The sequence below is a fragment of the Dermacentor variabilis genome, chromosome 1 (assembly GCF_050947875.1).
Source record: "Dermacentor variabilis isolate Ectoservices chromosome 1, ASM5094787v1, whole genome shotgun sequence".
Classification (NCBI taxonomy): domain Eukaryota; kingdom Metazoa; phylum Arthropoda; class Arachnida; order Ixodida; family Ixodidae; genus Dermacentor; species Dermacentor variabilis.
Window position 1 is genome coordinate 225,077,963 of NC_134568.1, and position 19,615 is coordinate 225,097,577.

The 19,615-nt window shown below is 48.2% G+C and overlaps 1 protein-coding gene across 1 annotated transcript in view; it reads right to left on the minus strand.

Annotated features, from left to right (window-relative positions):
* Positions 1 to 19,615, minus strand: part of LOC142557769 (putative acyl-CoA synthetase YngI) — a 158,006-nt gene that overhangs the window by 62,128 nt on the left and 76,263 nt on the right. The gene's annotated exons all lie outside the window — the stretch shown is intronic.

Here is a 19,615-nt window from a genome sequence, read left to right on the forward strand (position 1 = left end):
TTGCTATAGTCAGATACAACATAAGTCTGTGAGGCCCCGCCCACGTCCTCATAACCACTAGCCACTGTTCTGTGAGGCTGCAAATAGTTCGTACTTCAAACTTTCCCTGTTACCCAAATAAAGTGGTAACCAGAAAAATGAAATTATAAGCGCGTAATTTTCCATGTTTTCACTTGTCTATTATAGTGGAACGGTGAAATCCCAATTCTTAATTGAACTGAAATAAAGTGCTTGCTTTGTTGAAACTATTTACTGTCATGTTTCACTTCAGTTGGCATTGAAGTTTCATGAGTAAAACGGGCTCAGCAGTGAAATGAATTGTACCGCGGATTTTTGAAGAGTGAAATGCTCAGATTCCATGCACTTTGTTCATGTCTGTTGCACACCTTATCGCTTCCGGCGATGAAAAGACTCTTCAAGAACAGCAGACGCTCCGGTCTGTGTGCATCTGTTGCCAACTGCTGTTTTTGTATCCTGCTAGTTGTATAAAGTTGTATCCTGCTATAGCTGTATTACCGGACAGACGTGAATTCGCATTTGTTTGTTGTGCTATATATATATATATATATATATATATATATATATATATATATATATATATATATACAAGCTTTACCATTGTGACTGCACGATGGCTCGGAAGGCGTTATCGATGAGCTCGAGTAAATGGGTTTGGGTGCTGGTTCGCCATTACAGTGGGCAGCTTGTGGTAGTTTGTAGAAGTTACTGCGATGACAATGTGAGTGCGATGATTCATTTTAGCTATGTCTAACACCAGTAATCACCATCCAATCGTCCACTAAGGCCAGTGTCGAGCGTGCGCCACTTAGCAGTGGACAATTGCCCATGCTGACTGCACTTGGTAAAATCGCGGACAGTTTTTTTTGCGTCATAAATGTATAGACTGTTTTATTGAGGGCACCGCCATTTCGTGATCGCAGCGCCGTCTATCGTGCGGCGTCATACTGGTATGTGGGATCGCTCTGGATGGTTCATGGCGAACATGCTGTTGACGAAGAGTGGCACGTTTTCACGTTTTCCCGACAGGTGCCAAAAATTTGTTTGGATTGGAAAACTTTTTGGCATGTCGTCACTAAGCTTTTAGCTTCGATATAGCAGCAATATCGAACGGCGACGGGCCTAGAGGCGCTCCCACAGCTCTTCCATGATCGAAATAGGAGGCATCAAGAACACGTTTGAATTAACAAAATAAGTTTAATGTGTGTGCACGAAGAAATAGTTAGCTTGATCCATTCGCAATAGTTGACCGTCTTGAACATGCCCCTTTCTTTCATATCGCAGTTCGATTATGGGTGCCGAGTTCCTCGCCGTGCACTCACTGGGGACAAAACCTTCCGAACATACATGCGATGACATGAAGTCCTTTCTGTTTTGGCTGGCAATACAAGGCGGATGCTTCTCTGCTATCGCAGCGGCGGTGTCCACGATGTCGCCGCAGCTGAAGATGCACTTCACGCTTGCTTACGAAAGTTATTTTTGCAGCCGAATACAGCAGAGTGGTAGCCCGTCGACTTTGAGTCATCTGACATTTCAGAACTTCGAAGGAGAACACATTAGAATGGCACAAATTTTTTTGTTCGAGTTGGCTGCAAGCTGCGACACATCGTGAATCAAAGCTGCGACCTGGCGCTTCAACGGATACCCGCACACATCGGATTGCCGGGCAATGAGGAGGCTGACTCTCTCGCCAAGGCGGCGCACGGTGATCGCTTTCCCCTCACCCACTTGGTGACGAGCTTCGACGCGGCCAAGACAGCGGTTCTGCGCAGCCTCACTGCGCAACACCCCGATCGGCGCGTCACGGCGGGAACGCCCCCGCGCCTGCTCCCGCGTGCGGGCCTCTCTCGGGCTGACTGCGCCTTCCTTCTCCGCCTGCGCATCGGCTGCTACAAAACAGCGGCGCGCACACACAGGCTCACGGGAACCGGCAGCCCCGTGTGTGGTAGATGCGATGGCGTGGAGACACTGGAGCATCTTCTACGTCACTGCCCGGCCTTTGGGACCGAGAGGGAGGCTCTGTACGCTTCCTACCGCCGATGTGGCTTGCCATCTACCGCCCTGCAGTGCCTACTCTTCCCCAATGCTCCCAGTTCCATCACCAAGCGTGCATTTTCGGCATTGATGGAATTCTGTGAAGCAACACACCTCAGAGCGCGGCTGTAGGCCCCGCAAACGCTTAGCTACATTGTCGTCTTTTCTTTTTTGCTATTCCGGTCTCTCTCTCCTTTTTACTTCCGGTCACTGTCTCCATCTTTTTCTCCCCACACCCCTTTCCCCGTGCAGTGATGTTGAGGTGTCCTCCTGTGAGAGACAGTTACGGCACTGCACTTATCTCTTCCATTTCTCTTTAAATATCACTTCACACATTTGCAATGAAACCGCTACCTTTCCAAACTGCCGCTGGGAGAAAACGGAATCCGCACATACAAGTGCGAGGAGGAAAGCGGCGTGGCGCGCTGGTTCGAGGCTACGCCGGCTACGTTCCTCCTTGCCGATAAAACGGTCTACATTGGGGGCGAGCTCCACCACTGGAAAAGCTGGCGCCACCGTCGGCGTGACGTGGCATGAGGGATCACGTGGACACAGAGGCCGCATCGGCTGCTTCGGAAGCGCCGAAGCGAGCTGAAAACGAAGGTTTGAAGTCTCACCTGCGCTGCGGTTCTGATTAAGTGGTGAGGCTTTGCAGCCTTGGGTGTCTGGTTGACAGCATTTTAAAGCATTATAATAGGTAGTGGTCGCCTTTGGAGGCGTGTAGCATGATAGGCTACTGCTCGGTGCCTATCAGTGCAGTGCCTGACGTACGTAACGGAGCCCGGTGTCAGCCTTATTCACACGTAGGCGCATGACAAGGAGCTACGTGAAGCTAGGCTCACGAAACTTAGAACCGGAAGATAGCCATCGGCTGCAATTAACTCGCGTATGCAGCAAGCACAGACGCGAGGAAGATTTCTGCTATGGCGCTGGGACTGCGATGTTCGGCGAGTAGCAGAAAACGCGCACTGAGAGGTTCTCCAGCGCCCGCTGCCCAGCTAATGTCATGACGGTTTCGTCTATGGACTTTTTGATGCTAGATACTGGCAAGCTCACTGGAACAGAAAGGGAGCCGTAAGAGGCACATTAAAAAAGGCATGGCATATGGTCATGTTTGTGTTATCAAGTAATGCGCTGGATTACGAAAAAGAAGCAGCGGAAAATCGCCCGCTGAGAAGACTGATAAACATACATTGCGACGTAACTTGAGAAATAATATTGAAATGTCCAAGAATTTAGAAGACAAAAAAAGATTGAATCGTCGCGACGGCATATCACAGTCGCTGTAGGCGTCGAAGTCTATATAACTAAATTATTTTTGAACAGTTCTGTTAGCGTCCACGCAACAAATGGTTGCTAGTGTACTGTCAAATGCTCATATGCTGCGGGGTAACGCTTACGGCATGGTGTGAAAACGCGCTCACAGCGAAAGCAAAACATTATGCGCGGACTTGCATGCAGACGCGCAGTCGGTCGCTGCGAACCCGTGCGATCGCTGCATTGAGGCTTCATTCTGTTATGCTCCATTTGGTGATACAGACAACCCACTATAAGAACATATTTAACTTAGTCTACTCTCAGCGTTTGCCTACCTTTCACGCAAGAAGCCGGTTCGGGAGACTCCATCGCGGTGACCGCGCGCAGTGGTGTTCACGGTAGGTATTCGTAAAGAGATAGCGTCTGTAAACGATTCTGTGCTTTCAGTTTGCCCAAGTTTATTATATCAAGAGTCAAAAACTTCCCCCGTTTTTACAGTACTTACATAAATGTGCAGGAGGGCTGCCGCGTGGTGTTTTTATTGAGCGCCGTAAGCGAAACCTATGAGAAGCACGCCGCGTGATCCTTCATACTACCCAAGGGAGGCGCTTCCGACAGATGGCGACTCCGTAATTCCTCGCCCCCAACACCCAACGTGTGCGTACACATTGCCGGAAAGAAAAATACAGCACACAGCTCATTTACTTATGAAAACTTATTTACCTTAAAATATCAAACAAGCTGATTTCCACTTGTATACAATAATTCGAGCAGCAGCGGCATTGTTTTCCGAGCGAATAAAATTGCTTTGATTTTCGAATGCACTTTCACGTTTGTGCATTTTCTTAGGAGCAGCATTCAAACAGAAATGATGTACAATATTGTTCCAACAGTGAAAAATGCATAAGCAAAATCAGCTAAACCCAAGAATACTTGGAGAACTGCACATATTCCAAACATATTAGAAATTTCACTGTTAGTGCATGCAGGAAATATTTCTTTTTACAACAATAATAATGTTTACAAAATAAACCAACCCGTCATTTTTTTTCTCACAAAGCACACACCAGATACGAAGCACTTTAAGAGCAAGCCTAAGCATATGGAGTAAGGCGGAATAAAAAAAATATATGTATAAAAAATTCCCATTAAGGCCATAGTGAACCAGACTCCTGAAGACTTCAAGCACGGTGTTGTGGGTTTGTTCACGCCCTGATCCTTATGTGGTGCACCACCGCGACATATGGGCTTCATTCCCATTGGCACCTAAGCTGTTCTTGTTTGTTTAGATCTGCTTGCCGCCTCTACATTCAAAACAAACAGAACTTTAATGTTTGGTCAGCACATGTTTGGTGAAGCTTCTTGTCTTCACGGTGCAAGTTCCTTTCCCACTGTTGTCTCCTTTCTTCGTCTTGAGGGACGCTGAAGAAAGACGCCTTCGGCGCGTCCTTCACTCCGCACCCTGAGGTAAAACAGTAATTGCGCGGGCGACTAGGCATAGTTCCTTAGCATACCATAGAACGAGCACAAATGATGTCCGAGGACGAACGCTGCGCTCCACAAAAACAATAAAAATTTGGAGGACGCTTAAGCTTCGCCTTTAAGTGTGGGACGCAATTGCATTCAGAGATCCCCGACTGCTTTTCATGCTTCCGGGGCCACTGCAGCTTATGTAACCGTAATGTTTACCGGGAAACACTGTCGGCGAACGCTGTCAGCGAACGCTATGCACGACGGCAAGCTTTCTGGTACAAACATGGCCTGTTGCATGGGCAGCGAGCGCCATCGGGAGGTATTGCAAGGAACCAGGCGCGCCACTCCATGGCCTCTGAGATTTGCACCGGCACGCGCCAATCTCGGACGCCGTGGTTGGTCTATGAATGGTAGAAATGCTGGAAAAGGGGTTTGTGTTTGAGTTTCCGCGTAACAGAATTATGTTTCCTCGTATATTCGAAGTACAGTCCGACGCTACCTAGTCAGTAGGCTGTAAGTCGTAATTTATCTTTTTCTGACGTATTTTTACTTTGAGAAATCCAATTCAGTAACTTCTTCGTGCAATACGAGGGGGGGGGGGGGGCTGAGTGGTTGGGATTGCATGGTTCGGAATGTTTTTTGCTGAAATGACGGTCGACTCTGGACACGAGACGCCGACACCGGATTTTCTGCGACACGGGGCCCTAAACGCTATCGCGTTAAAATCTAGTCGATTCGCGCCCTCGTGTGAAGGCTGCAGCAAGCGAGTGACAGTGACGGGAGCGCACGAACTAGCACTATGGTGTTATAGCACGAGTCCTGAAGTGGAACAGGTGGAAACAGGCCCAGCACCCCTAGCGACCTCCGGCTCCGGCGACGTGAGCGGCTTCAGCTGGAAGCGTGCGCCGTATAGGGCAGAGAGCACACTACCCAATATTCTAGTATACTTAAGTGCAAGTCTGTAGGACTGTGATCAGTGCTGTGCGGACAACTTCGGTTCACATTTGGTGTGCGTTAGGTTAACTTGAATGTTGTGAACTTTTACATCGACCTAGTTCGCATCACAACTGTTTGGGTTTGCGTTAGCGTTCTGCTCGTTTCCGCTATTCTAAAATACTACTTTGCGCCGTACTTTGAAGCATAGGATAGCCGATCGCGTTGCATCGCTCGCTAACGCATGCATACTACGCTATGCTAAATCTTTCTAGTATTACAAGGACAGACTCTACAGTGAGTATAATAATAATATTTGGGGTTTTACGTGCCAAAACCACTTTCTGATTATGAGGCACGCCGTAGTGGAGGACTCCGGAAATTTTGACCACCTGGGGTTCTTTAACGTGCACCTAAATCTAAGCACACGGGTGTTTTCGCATTTCGCCCCCATCGAAATGCGGCCGCCGTGGCCGGGATTCGATCCCGCGACCTCGTGCTCAGCAGCCCAACACCATAGCCACTGAGCAACCACGGCGGGTGCCACAGTGAGTATAAGTGTAAAAAGACTTGTTCCAAAGTATCAAGTTATCTTACTATTGTAAGGCATTTTGTCAAGGCAAATCCTCAAAGGTACTGAAGCAGAACAATAAATGAATGCTAAGGCAACTGAAGCAGAACAACGAGTTCACACTTTAGAATATCTATGTGCTATCTAGGAGGCGTTGGGCTAGCGCCACCCACGCCTCGCCGTGTTTGCACGACCATTATTTGTGCGGCTGGCGTAACTGGTATACAGGCCCAATGTAACAAACGAGACCGTGTTTTACCTTAAGCTATGCAATGTACCGTTTGCGTACATGCGGCTGCTATCGTGCGTATGAGCACGGGGGCCTTCTGGGCTGTGCGCACTTTCGCCCGCGGCTCGATAGCGCCGGTTTCGGGACGTCGGGGCGAAGTTTCCAAGTAAGTTGGAGAGTTTTCACCGTGACTCAGCCACCGTCCATGTGCGAAGGCGGCTGAATTGGTTGAAATGGTCCACGTCCGTATATGTGGCTTCGACTACGGCGTGAACGACCAGTTGTGGCAGTTTATGCTGAAAGTTTACTTTGGTTGATTCCTGTAATCTGTCTTTTGTAATTCCTGTAAGCCGCAAGGTCTGTGCGCATATTCATAGGGCGTACAGTGTGCCGGCGGAAAACACTCAGTGCGGTTCGGTTTAACGGTGGATTCGGTTTTACAGGTTCCACCAAGTATGGTCTGGTTTTGCCATGCCTTCAAGCTTAGACATATCAAGCGGCGGTACATAAATCTCGAATACCACACAGGACGCTCGTGCTGCGGCGGTGCTCGATGGCTTTGCATCTCCCCATTCTGCCGACTCGGAATAGGGCACACACAATTTCTTGCTGACTGGTGATCAACTTCCTATCCGTGGTAGATGTGGTGAAAGGCGGACTGTTTTCCACGCCCTTGTGAAGTGTCCGGAAGCAGAAATTGAGAGAGAAAAAGCCCTTTCATTTAGCATATCGGCAGCGTATTCCAGCAATACTTCTTGGCACATGCCCTTATACGATACCAAATCGATTTAAAATTTTCGAACGACATTCGTACACTGCACATTATCAGTCTAAGAGTTACGAAGTACAGCCTCATCCCAGAGGCCGCTGATGCGTTAGTTGCATCTAGTATAGCACGTGTCTCCAGGCGCTTGCTGGTGATGCCGTACTGTTACTGGCATTTACTGTTTTAGTATATCATCTCCTCGAAGTATATGTCTTATGTTCATAGTACACCTCACACAGGTTTTGTTTTAATATTTTTTCATTGTTTTAATACGTATATATTTTACATAGTTTACAACGACTGCTTTAGGCACCTGTACAGCCACGTTACGTCTACCCTTTGTCACTAACCGCATCATCGACTATCATTCCAATGCTTGGCGCTCTGTGGCCATCATTGGCCATTGCGCCATAAAACCTTACATCATCATCATCATCATAATCATCATCATCATGGTTTTGCATCTCGTAAGGTTCATCTTAAGGTTGCATCTTTTAAAACTGTTCCCACGGTAGCCTTAGACGTTGGCCGCTTTCATCAATTAGTTCAGATTGTCAGGGTCAGGTAGTGACCTCCGCGGTAGCTGTCACCTCGAAGCGAGCTCCTTTGCTTACGCGTCACAGTCTATGTTGGGCCCCGGCGTCGTCTGGGCGCGCGGTGATGAAAGGACTGCCTCGTGGAAAACATCTGATGAATGCTCATCCCCGCATTGAGACGTAACAATACATCGTATTTACCCGCGTAATCATCGCACTTGCATAATGCTCGAACCCCCACATAGTCTACTTTCTTTGTCGAGCAATCATCGTACCCTGGACAATTGCTGCAGTGATTGCCATCTGCTTGTTGCCGTGCACGGCAGCCGATCGAGCAAAGTTTCCCGCCATTGCATGCACAACTGCGCACATGCGCTAGAAAGTCTCCGATTTCTGCAGAAAAAAAATACAAGAAAAATTGACGGCTTTCAAAAATACTGTTGCGCATGCGCGAACACGCCTGTCACGAGCGCCCTCTGGATGGTTGAGTACGAGAAGCGGACGGAAAACCAACGCAGGCCTAGCTCGCCTTTACACGCCGTTTTGTGGTGCTTTTGGTAGCGCTATTTTCGTGAAAAGGCCGGCTAGTTGTGTTGCATATGAGCGCACAAATTGCTTCACTGGCAAACGGAGCACAAGTTTATTTCGGTTTCCATCCGAGAAGAGCTATCCGGCGAGGAAAGCAGCATGGATAAGCGACGGCCGGAGATGCCATCCCAGCACACAACTTGCGCTATAACTCGCTCCTCGCAGAGCCAGTTTTCATCGCACTATATACTTGCGGCTATAGACCGCAGACTGCCCAGGCGGCGCTGTGGGAAAACCCATCACCAGCGCCCCCATCGCAACCTTGGCACGAACTGAGTAGCGCAAAAAGAGCTGTCCGCAAGCGAAGGTGCACATGCCACAATGGACCCTCCTCTTTCGGTTGTGTTGAGGCACGGTTTCCTAAAAATCAAGGACCTGGAAAGCTTCTTCCACCCATCCACGCTTCGGAAAGGGAGGAAGCTCAGTAGGGCGAAGTACGTGTACAATATATAAAAGAAGTCTCGGGTGTTTTTTCGGCGTGCTGAAACTCGCAAGTACAGAGAGCATCACGTTTATTTATAGGCATATGAGCATAATAATCTAAGCATTTGAAATTGATTCATATTGAAAATGTCCTGAACACAAGACTTAAGTGTCTCCTATATATTTTTATGCATTTTATCGTAATGTTTTTTCTCGCAATTATTTACAGAGAGTAAATCTTTCCATAGCCTTTTTTAGGGCAGCAAACAGAAAATGTTTTCTAAGGCAGCAAGCAGCGTGCGAACATAACGAAAGTAGGCTTCCTACAGTGCCTGCGCGCCGCATCTTTGTCTCACAGGAGCTACAGCATCGCACAGTACCTTTGCATTTTCGCAGACGCTTCAAGCAACACAAGCGCGCAAATAAATGTAAATATACCCGACATTTTTTTTTTTTTTACACACGTGCGTTACTTCGCAATTACTCATCCGGTGCTCCTACAGCAACTTTATTGCTCACGTTTGAAGAACGCAGTCGAGCAGGCTCAGCACATTGCGAAACATGCTTGTTGTATCGGCGCGAGGACATACAAAATACCGAAACTAGAAATGAGCTCGCGATACAACGATGCTCTAGAACAGGATTTCATAAACGAACCAAAATGTTTGGTTAAACTGACCAGCCAAATCTCTCCGTTCCACTTGTTGAGTCAAGCGGAGGCGGACGTCAGCTAACAGGTAGAAATATCGATCGCACATATACGCAGGATGGTTCGCAACGTTGTTTTTTCTGTTGTCAACGAAGTGGCGGCTGCAGATTCTTGAGTTTTGGCTCGGTTGCCGCGGTCCTCCGTCAGGGCTACGCAGCGCAATTACAGCAGAACAACATTATCGCACTTTCTCATGCGAGCCGCTGTGTTGTGGGGAATGCAAGTAATTCGATCACCCAACACGTTGAACGGCCCGTATCCAGCGCTCTCTCCTTTCCCCTTCATACGATCGCGATGGAAATCGGTAAAACTGAACGTTATTATTCAGTCCTTCACGTTCATGGCAATATACAACGCAATCGTAGCGTCGATTGCGGCGTTTCTTCGCAGCGCGCGGAGGCATCGAGGTTGCCGTCGTTTCCTCTAACAGTCTGACGAGTGAGCCAGCAAGCGCTTTATGGCAGTTAGGCCACAGAACACCTATTCGACGGCGCGTCCGACTAGCGGAGAAATTCATAGCTCTCTGTCTGGGTGTTAAATGCGCAAAACACTCGCACTATGGACCGAAATCTAGTTAAATCGTTGTTTCGCAGTCGCTAGCTGCATAGGCAACTCAGCAAGGGAGTCGGGCTTCGCACTACTCAATTACTGCCTCTTCGCACCGGCAGGTGGCGCTACGCGTCTTGCAAAACTCTGACGTCTATTACGGACAGCGCGAAAAAGGCCGACAATACGTGCTTAATTTGCGCTATGTAGACTGATGACTTTTAGAAAAAAGTAAATTTGGCAAATAATTTATGTATGCAGTTCCAGCTTGTATAGAGCGTGTGATCTTATTCCAAAGGCCAGTGCGAGGACTTGGCATTGGACGCCTGCGTCATGGGGAGGTTGAGAAACAGTCCTTCGCGAAAGCAATGAAAACGGCTGTCGGCGAAACTTGGGAAACATCTGAGGGCTGTGCGCAAGGCTATGCGCGAGCGACGGCCATTGTGATCGTTATATAACGCTTGCACGATAAGTGCTAGTAGCGGTGAGCGCGTGTATATTTCCTAAAGCGAACGTTCTGCGCTGCCGCTTCTTTTACCATTTCACTGTAGCTCATCTCTGAAACTCGAGTGACGCGACCTCCAATACCATGCCCGCCGGCTGAGCGGGTTCTCAAGCGGGTGCGCCAATGCAATACACCTAGCTGCGACAGCACGGCACGCACGCCGCAAGCTTGCGCGGTTTAAAAACAGCTTAACCAAGTGTACTATGCTGTCAACTTTGTAGGGGTGAGTGAATTGTCACTTTTGACACCAAATCGAATACTGCCATAGACAAATCGAATAAGACATTATGTGCGATATTCAAATTTCCCACACCCCTGCTAGGATTTCATTGCCGGAAAAATTATCTTCTCAGTGCACCTGCAACCTTCGAATTTACAGCTGCTATCCCGTGATCGAGTTCTACGACTCTAATATATTTGGGTTAACATCCAAATAAGTCGACATCAGCAATTGACAGATGGCAAATGTTGAAACAAACCCATATAATAAGTTTTTATGCATGCACATATGCATATTCATCATGTCATTGAGTGACACTTATCAGTTCAATCATAATGCCTTCTTTTACTCCTGTTTTTATCTGCAGAGAATACAGTGACACGCAAGCAGTATTCTTTGTGTTGCATTTCTTCCTTCACGCGTTCGCTTGTTGAGTTCTTCATGAATGAGTTCCTTAGGAAATGGGAGCGCATGAAACGCGGATGGATTCTGTGTGATAATAATTGTAGGACGCATATCTGTGCCAAATGTGTTACGTCTCAACACGGCCAAGGGCATTAAAGGAGTACCGACAAAAATTCTGAAGTGGAAATAAAGCGTGAGATCAATTTATGTGGGCACACACATCGTCTGTTAAATCTCAATAGCGAATAAGTAGCTTAGAACATAATTAAAATCAATTTTAAAGTACGTGCACGCAGCCAACCGCAAAATGCAGCACCTCGCGACATCGACATCAAGGAAGGATTGTAAACATTGGTTGTAAACAACCGAGAAAACGCTGCGTCACGAATTTTCGTAGGCTGCTATGCTGCTTGCATGTGCTCTTCTCAGTTGTTGCTTGTAGTGGGACGCTCTCCGTGCCGCTGCAAGAGCAGAATTAAGCGGCAGTTTCTGTCGTGTCAGCAGCTTTCCCGCACTATCAGCTTGACTGCGCTGCACTGACCATTGCGAGGGTCTTGAGGTATGGTGGCTTACTTGAGGTTCGTCCTCGCTGTCGCAGGCCGCAGTATCCGAGTCGCTGCTTTCTATTGAGTCGAATCGAAAGTGATTGGCCCCGTCTAATACGGCGGCGACTCCCGCCTGCAGGAAATCGCAGCGCCTCGACGACGAAAACGACGACGACGACGATGGTGGCGAGGACGTCTCAAAGCACGTGCAGGCGTAGCAGACGAACTAGCAACACAACACACTGGCGTGCGCGTCAGAACATAAGTCAGAGGTTTATGCGATCACGAGCCAGCTCGTTGCTCTCTGAAACTTGGACTGGTCGCTACAAACAAGACTCCAAACAATTACCCCTTTCGCGCTCTGAAATAAATAATGTTTCGTGCCGTGATCACTGGATCATTAGCTACTTCTTAAAGCAGAAAAAACCAGATCGTTTTATTTTGTATGTCAGTACACCTTAGACGTTTGCCACGAGGCAACCCCACCCATCCATCAGCGCCTATCCAAAAGTCAACGCAGCGTTGACACAGACTGTTGATGGGTCCACAAAAGGCCCCTACCACTACAACTGATGATAGAAGAGGGCCAACGTCGAGTGCTACGGTGGGAACGGCTTCGACCTTGGATTCCCAGGTTGCTGTCCTGTCCCCTATTTCATACCACCGGAGGTAGAGCGGGGTGGAATGATGCAATATCATGGGCGACCAATTCGACGATTGCGATTGGCCGCAGTCATCAGATCCCCCAGTCGAGCAGACTAGGGAAGACGACGGTATTAAAAGCGCAGACCTTTCGTGCAGTGGGCCCGACGTGTCCTGGTGAACTCGGGCGTTTAACATGCTCCTGCCTTGAGTGGGCTTCCGTAACTGGAGCCATGCAACTAATGTCAAATAAACCCTTTTCCCTTAATTTCTACTACTGGTCGTACTCGTCGATGATATAAATAGCATCCTTCTCAAGTTTCTCCCACAGCCCATCCCACACCAATAGCGAGCTAAAAGCATACATGCACATGGACGAAGGAATCGGAAATAATTCTGCACCATTGCTGCATGAGGTATAAACAGGCATGAGGCAATCGCGGACTTCATGTCCCGGAGTGCTGCCGTCTGCGCCTCATCCGTGGGCCGTGCAGACCGAAAATCTCCGCTATTTATGACATTTGTATTCTGGCTGGCGCTCGGGCACTGCAAATACTTATGACAAGCATTGTAGGGACTTGTCCGCATGCTTCGACATGGCGACGAGAGCCAAGAACCATTCTGCCTGCTCGTGGGACAAATGTAAACACGAGGGCTTTCGAAAGGGAGAGAAGGCAACGTCCCTCGCACATGCGAAGGGAAGCAGGCTATCGACAGAGAGTATGGGCGCTTTCCGGCAGCGTCCGCTTACCTCGACCTTTGTGTGGATAGCGTCTGCTCATCTTCCTTCTGCTTTTGATGCATTTTTGGTGATAAGGAACTTCTGTTAGTGCGGGGGAAGGAGACATCCCTCGCCGCCGCTACGGTAACTGTATCGCACAAGGTGAACATTTGAACTATTCCACGGCAGGCGGAGCTATCATCAGTCGGCGTTCCTGGAAGTGATCACCCTCTTATGAATACTAGCTCAGATCAACGCTGCCTATAGCTTCAGCGATTGCAGGAGCCGGCACTCTCGTACCAAAACAAGAGCGATGGCCTAGGAACATTTGTTCGCCACCTTAATCCACATTCATGTTCATGCAGTTTGCAAACAGCGCGGAAAAAAGAAAAAAGATCGGCGCCCCTTATACATAAACGAAATGTTTTGGGATGCATGAAGCTAATATTACTATAGTTGACTGCATGCAAAGCTTTTCCGTCGCGCAATACTCTCGACCTAGGCCGCTTGGCATAATATTTTTTTTTTCATTTTTCAGGCGTTTACACGAACCCGACAGAATCGGGTCGAGTCGGCTTGTCGGGCTGCAATATGCCTGTCGAGTTCACGTAAACGCTAGCCGGTCGAACTGAACAAGCGCCGAGTCGGGCTGTGTCAGCCCGACCCGTTAGCAGCATGTAAACGCGGACGGGTTCGGCCTGCCAACGCCGAGACCTGCGCGGGAACACTGGGGCGTCGCGATTTATGCGCCGGCAGCGAGGATAGTATTACAGGGTGTCTACCAAGTTGACATTTCCAAATTCCCTGTGTTTTCCAGGTTTTCCCTGAGTGCCTTTGCAATATTCCCTGGGTGACACAGAACTTTGTTTTATGTCAAGGCGGGCTGGGGACACCATGTCACCCGATGCTATCATATATAGTAAGCATGTTAAAAAATAAAGAAAGCGACTTAGTTTTTATAATAAGTAGTAGTGCTTATTTTAGTCAATAAGAAAACAGAAAAGGGGGGGGGGGGTTGCTAGTGAAATGCTCAGCAAATAAAGTACCTTCGAAAAAAATGGTAAAACCCATTGCGAATCGAGTCGACCGTTCTCAAATACGAATAAAAAGGAGATGCATACAGAAGCAAATATTTTCCAATGTGAGCTATTTCTACCTATTGATTACAAGCTCATTGGTATGATGTTCGAACTTTGACACAAATGAGACTCTCTCTCCAGCTGCTAAGTCACCCTCAGCTGTCCAGACATACTTTCAGCCCGCGCACAACGCCTCAGTGTTGCGTTTTGTTGCTTGAAAGAGTATATTTTGGTTTGAATGAGGGACACCTACATCTCGGCGACAGCCAATACACTTTGTTTTTTGATCTCAAGCTCCTTCAAAGAAGCCGCGGCACGCCTCCTTTCCCGTTCATTCCTCAATGCGTCAGTCCTTTCTGCTCTCGTCCTCCTTCCGACGCAAGTTCGCTTCCCGAACCATCCTCTTGGTCAGTTGTACAGTGAACGTACGATTTTCAGTACTCCCTAGGGGCCGCAAAAACATCCGAAAAATCGGGCAGTTCGACAAAATAAATGCATGTCTTTTATTGCCATTAAAGGACCCCTGAAACGGTTTGGACAAATTTTGTAGACGCGTAGGGTACAGCTAAAGTTAATCATTCGCACTACAATTTGTGTGAAACGTCTCACATTAAGAGAGCTACAGACGATTACAAATTACCCTCCTCCATAGTCATGCATTTTCTCCTCAACTCGTTCGCCGAGTGATCAGGGCTAAGCTCCACCTTCACTGGCTCTGCGTCATGGTGGCACGTCGTGTCGTCGACTTCCGGTTCTCTAGGAGGCGAGCGCGCGAAGCCAGGCCCCGCACACTCTCAAGTTCAACAAATGGCCACAGAGGGCGAAAAATCAATCGAGGTGCGTTTCAGCGTAAGCGCGCAAGTGGAGCTACTGTAATTTGGTCGCATACTTTAATTTGTGCTTTCTCTGCTAGGGGCGCTGAACATGCTGAATTTTTTACTTTACACAAACCATTGACATAAACAATCGAATTGCCTAAGGATGTTTTTTTACCTCAGACAAATAGGCAGTTGATTTTTTAAAAATTTAATTGTTGAAGCTACTTTTTAGTCATAGCGTCAAGGTTCTTGTACTTGATTAACCACCGACAGCGACAGCCTATTGGTATCGATGTGTTTCCTGGCCGTTGGCGTACGAATACTACGGCGGTAAAACATTTTCGAAAAGCACGCTGGTTTCGTCTGCGAGTCATTACATAGAATCGCTATAAAGAGGTCTACTCTTGGCAAAAAATAGTGCCTCATTTTGTTTAGGCGTTGATTATCATAATGAATGCGGCGGAGGTTGAGGGAGTACGCTTGAAGGTACGTTTTTATGCCGTTGATCTCCATAACAGCGTAAGTACGCAAATCGATGTCACAGAACACCCGATGCATCATTGTGTGTTCTCCGTCATCGCTTGTTTGCTGTACGCCTACTAATTCTTCATTTCTTCTTCAAGTGTTGTATCCCCCTTTTGTCCTTGTTCTCTTGTGCTTCACTTACAGTATGTCGTTCCGTCAGCTGTAATGCGCATTTGCAAAACCAATACATGTTTGATAAGACGCAGTGGTTATCATAATTTCACTAGACATGTATTAAGCTGGCACATATGGTTCAGATACAGATACCTGTATGCGGACTTGCACGACGTTGATGCGGAGATAAGGATAATTATGACACCCGTAAAGAAGAGGCAGCTGACGGCCGTAAGCTGTTGCGTTCTTTCCGCCAAACTACTCGGCCTGGTAGTGCTGTAAAGTTGCTGTATAAAAGTGACACGCAGTGACAGGGAAATTATTATACTTAGCAGCCGACCGAACGTTTTGTAGCTTAGGTCTTCTTTCTTGTGCGTTTGTGCTACCCTTATTAATGAGCCATTTCTTGACTATGTAACCGCGTTTGTGTGGATGCGTATACGTGTGCTTCTTGTTGTACTTGTAAAATGCAAATAAAATATTTTCAGGCTTGCTCAATCTTTGGTGTCGTAAGCGTTTATTCCAGTCGAGGCCATCGTGCCACCTGGAAACCGCATTCTGTCAGTAGCTCCTACACGAAATGCAACAGCTGGAGCGCGGCGGCACAACTCGGGGTAACGGCGGCGTAATAAACGAAAAACCGTTCGGGATGCCCTTAAAAGTCAGTTCAGAGTGTGCCTTAACTCGATATGACTCAGCGCTACGTATATTTGTATATGTAGGCGCTACGTTTGCCACACAGCAACCAAACTGGCGGGAGCACGATCGAGGCGCAGCAGCCAGAAACTCAGTAAAGCCACAGAACACCTGGTAAAGCGGCCATACGTGCAAAACCCCGGATGGATGGATGATTGTGGCTCAACCCTTTGAATCGGGCGGCGGCGGCGCGCGCCACCTAGCCTTTAATGGTTCTATATGCATGCATACCTATGTATTTACTCCTTTACTTTTGCGTTGATATTGTCCACCAATCCTGTCCTGATATTGTCCACCAATCCCGTTTCCTGTTGTACAACGCCATCTGTGGTCGCATACTTTAGTTCACGACGCCACCGCTACACTTATTTCCGTTGCACTGTGGAAGGTACAGTTTCCCTTCTCTAAGTTTGTATAGGTGGTCTGTGGCGAAGCCACTCCAAACTCTCCGCCAGCTGCTTGGCAGTCGACCCCAAGCGAGAGCTATCGAAGCAGCGTGCGTTGCTAGCATCCTGTCGCCGCGCCGAGCGTGTCTGGTATTCCGGCAACCACAGGCGAGCTGGGTGTTTCGACGGATGGCTGGAAGCATAAACTCAAGCTGATGAAGGAACTTTAGCGTAGACGTACGTGAGCGGCCTGATCGGTCTGCACTGTCAAGGCACCAGGGAGATATTCTGTAACAGACCACCTAGTGGACTGTCCATTTCGGCCGCTGCTGATTGGATGCAGCTGCACGAGAGAGGAGACGATCGGCCCTAGCCAGTCAGCAGCGGCCGACATGGACAGTCCATTAGGTGGACTCTTGCAGAATAACCCCCCTGTTAGCGCATAGCTTAACCAGCCAAACAAATTGCTAATATTGCTCTAACCAAATGTAAAACATTTTAAACATTTACAAAAACAACGTGTTCCCGATTACACTCTTGCGAAAAATTTACACCAGCAGCAAGGAAGAATACATTTCCTTACTGCTACTGTATGTAGTTGAGCTCTGTGCCACCACGTGGCTGCACCGTGCAGACCATTCACATTTGCGCTCCTGCTCATCCAGTGAAACGACACGGTCAAACGGCCAAGCCCTGTCCCCTTGCGCTTGTGTTTACCCTAATATAGGACTCGCAAAACGCTATTGCGTTAGTAATCTTCCGGTGTAAAGTGACGGCCGCAAACACGCAAATCCTGGCGCCGATCGGTTAGCAGCAGTCCGATGCGCTGCAGCCAGTCCGCTCGTCTGCTGCCTTGCAGATGGACATGATGTCCCAGCTTGACATATTGCCAGTCGCTACGCTTGCCGTCCACAACGCAACAAAGTCGAATCATAATGCTCGCGAAAAGGCTGAGACCGACTCTGACCGCGGGGCTCTCGTCAAAATGGAGCACGTTGTGACACAAGCAGACGACGCTTGCTGTGTGCCGGAAGTGCCTAAGTGTAGTGATAAAATGTTCTTGTGCATTCTCTTTCTGTTACTTTCTTTTTATAGAAACAAATTGGCTAACATTTCAACTATTACGAACATCACTCGTTCACCATAAAGATGGAAAAATTATCGGTGACGCGCCCTGGGCAGCCGATCGGATAGCTCGCCCTACTGACGTCAATTGGGTGATTTAAGTCATATGGGGTAGGGGCGGCTGAAAATTCTACCGAGCAGTGTGCTGTGATCGGCAGCGATGTAGATTTTAGAAACCTTAAAATAAATTACACGCTTTACGCGGAGCACATAGATGCGTCAATCAATGATAAGAAAGACCTACTCTATCGACTCAGTACGTTCGTACAAAATCGTCAAAATCATTTCAGGGTCCCTTTACGGGCTCAAATCGCCACAAGCACATACGAAAAAGGTCTGAATGCGTGCCAGTACACTTATTAGGCGTATCGGTGCTCGTACTGTGACAGGAGATGGCGAGTGTACTCGTGTGTAATTAAGGAATACATACGGCGTCCCTGACAATTGCCCCTTCCGACACTTGTTATGCTTCACTGCAATACTTTTGCGTATGCTTCACTACATAACACTAATGCATTAAGGCGAAGATACTCTTTCAGGAACCTGCCTTGTGCAACGCGCCGTGCTTTCCGAACTTCGAAGCTAATGGCGAGGACCACAAAGGCGGAGTCGCATTGTTGACAGCGGCGAATTCTTTCAATGAAAAACACGGCACCCGGCGGCAAGAAGCGTAACAGCGAACGTCGAAGCAGCTGGGCCTAGCGCTACCGCGATGGTGGCTACGGCTGCAAGCGGATCTGCGTGCGAGAGCGCCGTTCGAGGCGGCGAGGTAATCAAAATGGCGGCGGTGGGGGCTTTGTTTCAGTAATGCCATTTCGCATCTGCGGTCACGGCAAAAAGTCCGGAAAATTGGACGGCGAAGGGCGCTTGTGTCCAAAATGTCAGACGTTGACTCTACGGGGTACGTGGTGGTGCCGCGAAGCTGTCAGAATTATCGGGCGTCCGCAAAGTCGGTCGTTGACTGTACGTTGGCACCTCCTCCAGCCGACGACACGGCGTCAAAGTAGATTCGTTACGATTCCTCTTTGTTACTCGAGCCAGCATTACCGCGACTTACGTTCCCTTTCAATAAAATTACAGCTAATTTTCCGTGATAGACGCATAAATTCCCTGAGTATTTCCAGACTATTCAACATCCCTGAGAATTCCCAGTTTTCCCGGTTGGTAGAGACCCTGTATTAGGACAAGGGGAAGACAAGGTACTGTGCAGTGCAACCTCATCGTAGCGATATGACCCACGAAAAAGACCTGTTACAGAGGGCAGCGGGAACCGGAAGCCCAGTTCGAACGCGTTGATGTCTCGGCTCGACTGTGTGCCGTCGTTGTCTAGACTCGTAAGTAGCGAGTTCATGTAAACGCGGTCACGTCGGGCTCAGTCAGCCCGATTTCTGACTCGAACCGCTCACGCCGGGTTCATGTAAACGTGGCCTTTGTCGTGCTAGTTATGCAGTGGTCGGTGTGGACAGTCATGACTGACACCGGCACAGTAGACAAAATAAAAGGAACACTCAGGAGGTCACCGTGCACGAAATGTTGCGTTTTAGCATAGTTTGCAGCAGTTCGGATAGCAGAACGCAGAGCCAACTCGCCACGCCGCAAAGGAAAACACAGATAAGCACAGAGTGGTTAGCGTCGCTGTCAGCGCTGCTATATTTAGCGAGAGAACTTTGATCTTTAACGAGGCGTATGTTTTTCGCATCAAATTTATAGAATAATATTTTTATGGAAAGAGCATTAATTATAATAGCTAC